The sequence below is a fragment of the Ovis aries genome, chromosome 9, assembly GCF_016772045.2.
Source record: "Ovis aries strain OAR_USU_Benz2616 breed Rambouillet chromosome 9, ARS-UI_Ramb_v3.0, whole genome shotgun sequence".
NCBI lineage: Eukaryota > Metazoa > Chordata > Mammalia > Artiodactyla > Bovidae > Ovis > Ovis aries.
In genome coordinates this window covers 56,127,691-56,137,175 of record NC_056062.1, presented here as the reverse complement: position 1 = coordinate 56,137,175, position 9,485 = coordinate 56,127,691, and the positions used below count along the sequence as shown (strand labels likewise).

General features: G+C 43.6%; 1 pseudogene; it reads right to left on the bottom strand.

Moving 5' to 3' along the window:
* Positions 1-580: 580 nt before the first annotated feature.
* Positions 581-1,181, bottom strand: LOC114116427 (peptidyl-prolyl cis-trans isomerase A-like; annotated as a pseudogene).
* Between the last annotated feature and the right edge of the window lie 8,304 nt (positions 1,182-9,485).

The window sequence follows — 9,485 nt, the reverse complement described above, 5'->3', positions numbered from 1 at the left end:
CTATTTAAGCTCACAGATCAGGGAACCAATGTGAGAATTCTGCTAGCATCTAAGTATATCTATTCCAGTTATGCATTCCAGAACTCAGGAAATAACCAAGGATAGGTTCAGGACTCACTGGGCCTGCTGTGAGACAGACCTGAGCTAACACTCCATCAATCACCTGACTTTCATAAGCTCATATTCTGACTGGTAGACCACAGTAACATTTTGATCTCTTGGAATTAGTGTCAGTTTAGAGCCAGTGTCTAAATCCTAAAAGTTCTGATTACTTCCTTTTCCTAAATGCATAGTAGCCCTGATAAAAATGTAGGTCCCTTTAGGGAAGACTGGGAGAAAGATTAACAGTACACCTTTTAGCAGGGTACTGGAGTCTTCACTTTCTTTTTTTGTTAAGTTTTTATTTCATAATCATAAACTTTGCAATCCAGCTGGAACCCAAAGAAAATATGGAACCCAAAGAACTGCAGTGGGAGCACAAAGACCACAGGATATTCCAAGCAGATGGGGGTGAAGGTGTGCTCTCCTGAGCTACGGAAGGAGTGGTCTGGTGGTTAAGATAAAACACAAGTGAAATTTATTAGCTTTGTCCACAGTCTGCAGTGGTGATTTTCTTGTTGGTCTCACCATTCCTGGGTTGAGGCACTCCATGGCTTTCACAACATTCATGCTGTCTTTCACCTTGTCAAAGACCACATGCTTGTCATCTGACCATTCAGTCCTGGCAGTGTGAATGAAAACCTGGGAGCCGTTTATCTCGCCATGGACAAGATGCTAGGACTCGTATGTTCAGGACAAAATTCTTATCATCAAATTTCTCCCCATAGATGGACTTGCCACCAGTGCCATTATGGCATGTGAAGTCGCCACCTTGACACCTAAATCCTGGAATTATTCTATGAAATCAGGAACCTTTATACTAGTAGTCAGAGCACAAAAGTTTTCTGCTGTTTTTGGAAATTTGCCTGCAAACAACTCCAATCTGTTAACATAGCTTTAAGGATTGGACGAGCAACCACTTCTTGGTTTCCAGGTCCCTTACCTCTAAGGAGACACCATCTAGGGGCTTGCCATTGATGGCAATGGGTTGACCATGGCTGACTGGCACGTGACGCTCCAGGGCAGCAACATCTGTCAGACTTATTGGGCTTCTTTCTTAACAGGACTGGCCTCTCCTTCATTCAAAGGGTTCTGGGTCTGTGTACTGGCTCAAGTCTTAGAGCTGATTAAAGGGCTATGACCCTCTGTTTTTATGATTCAGGTTAGACTTGTTTACTTGACCTAAAACTGCTCTGCTTATACAGATCAAGTAAGAATTTAGTAGGCTTCTGTAGGGGGGCTTCCCTAGCAGCTCACATGGTAAAAAAATCTGGCAGCAAGGCTGGAGACCTGGTTCAATCCCTGGGTCAGGAAGATCTTCTGGAGAAGGGAATGGTTACCCATTCCAGTATTCTTGCCTGGAGAATTCCATGGACAGAGGAACCTGGCAAGCTGCTCTGTATTAGTTAGGGTTCTCCAGAGAAACAGAACTGATAGAGCAGTGTGTCCAGATGGAGAGAGGGTCTTCAGCACCTCCTGGAGCTGCCCGTGGCCTCTATATGACCTGGATGTTGGGCGTGAGGGCGTCCACACAGGGCCGGCCGTGGGCGAGTGCGGTGGCCTTAGAGCAGAGACAGGGTGGGGCCAGGCACTGTGGGAGCCAGAGGGCCAGATGGAGGATGGGCAGAAACTCAGAGGGGCCAATCACTGAGGAAAGCCACGAGGGAGGCCAAGTCAGCGGGGAGGAGCCCCCTGCCCTGAATGGGCTGACAAAGAAGAGACTGCGAGTTTATCAGCGGCAGGATGCTAGCGACAGACACCAGCTGAACAATCAGGATGTCTCAAGCCAAAGATTCCCGGAGGAGTTCAGAGGAGCCAGTCTGCAGCTGGTCCAGAGAGCAGCAGATCAGTCCTCAGACCCAATCACCCGACCTCCGTGAGGTCACGGGGCTGCCTGGAACACCTAGCCTTCTGGAGAGGATCGGAGAAGGAGAAGCATAAAGGCAGAGGCTGAGCATCACCTAAGGAACTAAGTGTATTGCATTGGATTAAAGCTCAAGACAGAGATTTCGTTATTGTTTTCTCACAAACTAGCCAGTGGGACCAAATCAAATCAAATGCAGAGCAAAAAAACCCATGCATTTCCTCTGCATATATGAGAGGAAGCGTGAGTACTTCTGTGGTCCCTATATGCCTATGACTCTTCTCTCAGCAACTGAAATCCTCTAAGCCGTCATCAGGCACATCTGCATTGGCTGAGGGAGGAGGAAGCACTGTGGTGGGAACCTAAGCACCGCCTTCACCTCTGGGGGCCCTTCTTTTCTCATTTGTAAGATGACAGTGGGGGTTCACATGTTCTGTAATTTTTTTTCCACCCCCAAGATTCTCTAACCAAATAAGAAAAGAAAAACATGTTCATGGGACTCTGCGGACTATGCTAGTGCTTTTCAAACCTTCCCTCCAGTTCTCTAGTGGCAGAGAAGAGATAGCGTGCATCTCTCAGGATTGTCCTGGATATGGCTTAGAGCAGCCCGCTGAGGTGTTTCCAGAAAGTTCCACAAAGTCTTGTGCTTTATCTCTCAAATTGTACATAAAAGTTACGTGATATTTTGTAATATATTTGCACTTGTTACGAACAGTAAAGCGTCTGCCTACAGTGCAGGAGACCCGGGTTCGATCCCTGGGTTGGGAAGATCCCCTGGAGAAGGAAATAGCAACCCACTCCAGTACTCTTGCCTGGAAAATTCCATGGACTGAAAAGGCTCGTAGGCTACAGTCCATGGGATCGCAGAGAGTCAGACACGACCGAGCGGCTTCAGTTTCAGTTTTAAGTTACTTACTGTTGACCAGGACTGATGAACTGGTATCTCATCTGCCTTTATATCTTTGTCCTGTGGCTTCAATTACTTCCTAGTGCACTGCTCAGACCCTGGGGAGCACTTGTTAGAATCCCAGCATGGGAGCACCATGAGGATAGAATTAGGCTAGCACATTTTCCAGCATAGAAGGTCAGGTCCTAGATCTAGTGAACAGAAAGAAAATCTTTCCCACCCCTCCACTGACAGCTTCAGTCTCATCATGTAAAATCAGTTCAATTCAGTCACTCAGTCATGTCTGACTATTTGACACCATGGACTGTAGCCAGGCTTCCCTGTCACCAATGGTCCCTGAACATCACTCATGTAAAATTGAGATTCCTAATCAGGACTATCATAAAATATCACCTCTCGCCCATTAGCATGACTACCATCAAAAGAACAGAAAATAACAAGTGTTGATGAGGACGTGAAAACACTGGAAGTCTTGTGCACTCTTGGTGGGAATGAAAAAGGAAGCAGCCACTATGGAAAGTATTATGGAGGTTCCTCTAAAAGCTCAAAATAGAACTACCATGAGTTCCAGCAGTCCCATCTCTAAATTTATATCCCCAAATACTCAAAGTACAGCCTTAAAGAGATATTTACACATCAGTGTTCATTGCAATGTTATTCATGATAGCCAAGAGATGGAAACAACTCAGATGTCTATTGACATCCAAATGGATAAAGAAAATGTAGTGCACAGACTTTGTAACCTTAAAAAGGATGGAAACTCTATCATATGTCTGACAAGGTTGAGCCTTGAGGATATGTTATGCTAAGTGTAATAAGCCAGTAGAGAAGGGACAGATACAGGATTCCACTTATGTGAAGCACCTAGAGTAGTCAAAATCACAGAAAGAGAAAGAAAAAGGGTGCTTGCCAAGGGCCAATGGGAGGAGGAAGGAAGAATTAGGAGGGTGCAGAGTTTCAGTGTTAGAAGATTTAAAAGCTCTAGAGATTTGTTTCACAATAGAAGTTGTACTTCTATACACTTAAACATGGTTAAGATGTCCAATTTAAGTTATATGTTTTTGACCACAGTAAAAGAAACAGTGACCTCATTTAGATGGTCAGGTTTCCTTTGAAAAAGAACAAGGCAAGATACTGGCCCACTAAATGTCAAGGTGAAATTTTCTTACAGCCCAAACCTGCTTCCTTCCCCAACTCCCTCCATCCCTATGAAGCCAGAGGATGGATCTTCGAATTGCTTGCTCCCCAAAGGTTATAAGTATGTGTGTGCCATCAGTGGAGGCCAGGTTAACAGCTTGTGCAAATTTTACCACCAGTTTGCCATTTCCATTTTCCAGTTTCCTTACTTTTGTTAATAAAATTCGAATCACTTCAAAAGATATCGAGGTTAAGTAAGAATGCATCAAATTTTCCAGAATTCTTTTGGGTAGTGTCAATGCCTTTATTGGTGACTTTGGGGGATAAATGGGTGCACCCACCTACACACACACCAATACTCACATGCCTTTTCTTGTGCCCTTTCCAACTGCCCCAATCTCACCCCACAGCAAACATGATGAATTCACATCCTGAGGCGGGTGTACCACCAACAAAATCTGACCGGAGGAAACAATTTCAATTCAATCAGAGGCCTCCTGCGGTTGAAGTTTACAGGGAGTGCTGCCAAATCTCACTCTCTTGGCGGACAAACTGTGCAGACTTTGGGCCTGCTGGGAGGGTGAGGCATTTCTTACTTTCAAAAGAGGGTCGATCCAAGATGTTTGTATTATTTCAATACTGTTTTTCCTATGGAGCCGGGGGTTGGCGGGGTGGGGGTGGGAAGTTCTTTCCTTGTTCCTGATATTTTCCAGAGATCAAAATGAAAACACAATGCACTGAGAGTAATCAGCAAGCCTTCAGAAGAATTGCATGTACTTTTGATTTCTATAAAATCCCCACAACACTTCTGTCACCTTTCATTCTCTGCAGAGGTACACAACCCAGCCAGAGACTTAGATCCCAGCACAGATATCAGCTTCCTAGTCCTTCCACATTTTTAGCAGGTATTTTGGAGGATCGTCAACACCAGGAAATGTTTTTCCTGGTTCATTTGCATTTGCTTTTCCACTGGACGTGGTCCCGAAGAGTTAATAGCAGTCAGTTGCTACTCTTTGGGACATTTCTGTGTGAGATCAACAACGTGGACTCGGACACATTTATAAGATATTACTCATGCAACCTTAATTTCTGCCGTGGTCCAGGCAGATGAAAGTGAAAGAGGAGAGTGAAAAAGTTGGCTTAAAGCTCAACATTCAGAAAACGAAGATCATGGCATCTGATCCCATCACTTCATGGGAAATAGATGGGAAACAGTGGAAACAGTGTAAGACTTTATTTTTTTGGGCTCCAACATCACTGCAGATGGTGATTGCAGCCATGAAATTAAAAGACGCTTACTCCTTGGAAGAAAAGTTATGACCAACCTAGACAGCATATTCAAAAGAAGAGATATTACTTTGCCGACTAAGGTTCGTCTAGTCAAGGCTATGGTTTTTCCTGTGGTCATGTATGGATGTGAGAGTTGGACTGTGAAGAAGGCTGAGCGCCGAAGAACTGATGCTTTTGAACTGTGGTGTTGGAGAAGACTCTTGAGAGTCCCTTGGACTGCAAGGAGATCCAACCAGTCCATTCTGAAGGAGGTCAGTCCTGGGATTTCTTTGGAAGGAATGATGCTAAAGCTGAAGCTCCAGTACTTTGGCCACCTCATGTGAAGAGTTGACTCACTGGAAAAGACTCTGATGCTGGGAGGGATTGGGGGCAGGAGGAGAAGGGGACGACAGAGGATGAGGTGGCTGGATGGCATCACTGACTCAATGGACGTGAGTCTGAGTGAACTCGGGGAGTTGGTGATGGACAGGGAGGCCTGGCGTGCTGCAATTCATGGGGTTGCAAAGAGTCGGACACGACTGAGCGACTGAACTGAACTGAAGTGTGGTCCAGGCGTCATGCCTAGTACTGAGCACACAGAACAGAAAACTTCAGTGAGCTTCCAGTCTAGATGGGGAGAGGGACAAGCAGAAAGTGACAATACAGGCTGGAAAATGCCCAGAGACGTTATGTCTGTTAGGTTTTCCTGGGCAGCAAGGAACAGAGTATCTCTTGAATCTTTCATATAAGGACAACAGGAATCACAGGGCACCAGGAACAGCTTTACCTGCCGGCCTCTGGGAAGTTAGCATGCTGTGTGAAAATGGGAACGAGGTGCAGGATCCCAGGCAGCTCTAGTAATTGTTGGGGTGACTCAGTTTCTCTCTGCATCCCCAACGTCTCATTTTACTCTTATGTTCTTTCTCTACGTACGACTCCTACTTATGCATCGTGGCTGCTTACAGATAAAGTCCTCTGGATGCCTCTTTCAGCTTCTTCCCCCTGATACCAAGTGTCCAATCTGGTGGTGTTCCATGTCTAATAAAATCACCTTATCTCTACAGGGCAAAGTTTTTATTCTAGCTCACTCACAGACCACCTCTAGATAGAATCTCGTTGGTCTGAGGTTTCCATGGTTCTGTCCACTGTGGACAAGGGACAGGCCATCGAGCATGATTAGCTTCATGTGAGAGGCACACGGAGCAGCTTCCTATAGGGAGTTCCTGGGCAAGCAGTTAGAGGGGCTGTCATCAAAGCAGTCACTGTGGATACGGTAACCGCAAAACCGAAAATCTAGACTAGATACACATTTAAAAAAAAAAAAAGGAATTTGACCATAATACTAAAGAAAGTCATATACAACAACCCCTGTGTACATACACACTTATTTTAAGTAGATGATCTCTTAAGTTCAAATGCATTCCAACAACCTTGAATTTTTTATTCCCTCCCACCCTATCTTTAATGTTTTTGACTTATTTTACATCTTTTCCTGTTTTGTGCTTAACTACTTTATTGTGGATACAGATGACTTAGCTACTTTTGTCTTTTCACCTTTCTACTAGCTTTATAAGGGGTTCATCTACTACCTTCCCTGTATTTTTGCCTTTACCAAAGAGACTTTACCTTTCATAATCTTCATATTTCTAGATGTGGTCTTGTCTTTACTGCTTAGTGGAGTCCTTTTAGCGTTTGTTGTTAAACTGGTTCAGTAGGGCTGATTTCTTTTATCTTTTGATTTTCTGTAAAACTTTGATCTCTCCTTCAAATCTGAGTGATAGCTCTGCCAGGTAGAATAATCTTGGTTTTTACGTTTTCCTTCATCACTTTGACTATATTGTTTTACTCCTTTCTCTCCTTATTGCTAACAAGTCAGCTGATAGTCTTATGTGGGTTCTCTTGTATATAACTAGTTGCTTTTCCTTTGTTACTTGAGAGAATAAAGATTTTCTCTTTATCTTTAATTTTTGGCATTTTACTTATAATATGTCTTGATGGGACTCTCTGTGCTTCCTAGACCCGAATGTCTGTTTCCTCTCCCAGGTTAGGGAAGTCTTCAGCTATTATTTCTTCAAATAAATTCTCTGCCTCTTTCCCTCTCTCTTCTCCTTTTGGCACCCCTATAATGTGAATGCTAGTATGCTTCATGTTATTTCAGAGGTCTCTTACACTACCCTCAATTTTAAAAATTCTTTTTTCTGTGCGGCTTGGGTGATTTCCACTACTCTGCCTTTCAATTCATTCCACTGTACTATCTAATCTACTTGAAAGTCGATTTCTTCAAATGTATTTTTTATTTCACATATTGTATTCTTCAGCTCTGTTTGGCTCTTCTTTATATTTTCTAACTTCTTGTTAAACTCTCACTGTGTTCATCCATTCTCTTGAGTTCACTGACCATCTTTATTACCTAGGACTTTGTTGGGTAGATGGCTTATCTTTACTTTGCTTAGTTCTTCTGGGTTTGTCTCATTCCTTCGTTTGGAACATATTCCTGCGTCTCCTCATTTTGCCTAAGTCTCTGTTATTCCCATGAATTGGGTAGGTCAGTTATTTTTCTTTTTTTCCCTATCTTGGAGAAGTGGCTTTATGTAGGAGACATCCTGTCCCAGCACCACACTCCCCTCTGGTCATCAGAATGATATGTTCTAGGGGTTCCTTATATGCAGACTGCGTGGGCCCTTCTGTTGTGGTGGAGCTAACTACCATGGGTGTGCTGAATGGCAGGGCTGCCCTCCAGTCTTATTGGCTGCCAGGCCCTGCCTTGAATGGTAGCTGCTGGCCAGCTGGTAGATGGGGTCATGTTCCAGCATGGCTGGCTATGTGGCCTGAGGGTCCTGTGGCTGGCCTGCTGGTGGGTGGGCAAGCCTCCAGTGCTAATAGGGTGGAGAGAGGACTCCAAAATGGTACTTGCCAGTCTCAGTATCCTTGTGGTAGAGCGAGCTCCTCAAATTTCTGATGCCAGTACGTATGTTCCCAGAGTGAGCTCCAGTTGTCTCCTGCTGCTCTAGAAGGCTCTCCAAGATCAGCAAAGGGGTCTGACCCAGGCTCCTTTCAATTTACTGGCTCTGCACTGGGTCTCAGCTCATGTGAGATTGTGTGTGTGTGTCCTACAAGAGTGGAATATTTGTTTCCTACAGACCTCCACATCTTCTGTATGTAAGCCCTGCTAGCCTTCAAGGCCACAGATTCCAGGGGTTTCTTCCTGGTGCAGGACCCCAGGACTGGGGAGCCTGACATAGGGCTTGGATCCTTTGTACTTTGGTTAGAACCACTACGATGATGATTATCCTATTTATACATTGTCTACCTTGGCTTTGTGGATCTTGACGGTACTGCTTCTCTGCCCCTCCTACCTATCTTGTTCTGGTTCCTTCTTCTCTTTTTTAAATTAATTAATTAATTTTTGACTATGCTAAGTCTTCATTGATGTGTGTGGGTTTTCTTTAGTGTGGTGGTGGGAGATACTTTTTTTTAAGTTTATTTTTTTAATTGGAGGAAAATTGCTTTATAATGTGTGGTGAGTGGGAGATACTTTTTTTTAAGTTTATTTTTTTAATTGGAGGAAAATTGCTTTATAATATTGTGTTGGTTTCTGCTATACAACAGTGCAAATCAGCCATAATTATACATATATCACTTCCCTCTTGAGCCTCCCTCCCCTCACCCTACTAGGTCATCACAGAGTGCCAGAAGACCTAAATAGACATTTCTCCAAAGAAGACATACAGATGGCAAATAAACACATGAAAAGATGCTCAACATCACTAATTATTAGAGAAATGCAAATCAAAACTACAGTGAGGGAGCTACTCTTCATTGCAGTGCACAGGCTTCTCATTGCAGTGGGAAAATAAAAAGGCTTAGAATCAATATGCAACACAGACCTTCAAAGAACATGGCTTTTCCAGTGGTTCCCTTGATGGTTAAGTTTGATTTTTCATGTTGGAGCACTACAGGGGCAATTGAGAATCAGAGAATAAGCTTGATGCATCTTACTGAAGCTTTCATTTTATTAGAAATTATGGGAGAATTTTATATTCATATAAACATGAATGTATGATAGAGTAGACTGAAAAACAGTCAAGATTTTTAAAGACATGAAATTGAATTTGAATTTCATGCTAGTGGATGGGTTATTTGTGGAAAAGATCTTGTAGATTCCTTATTAGGGGCCATGGGAAACTCCGTGAATAATGTCAAGATTTC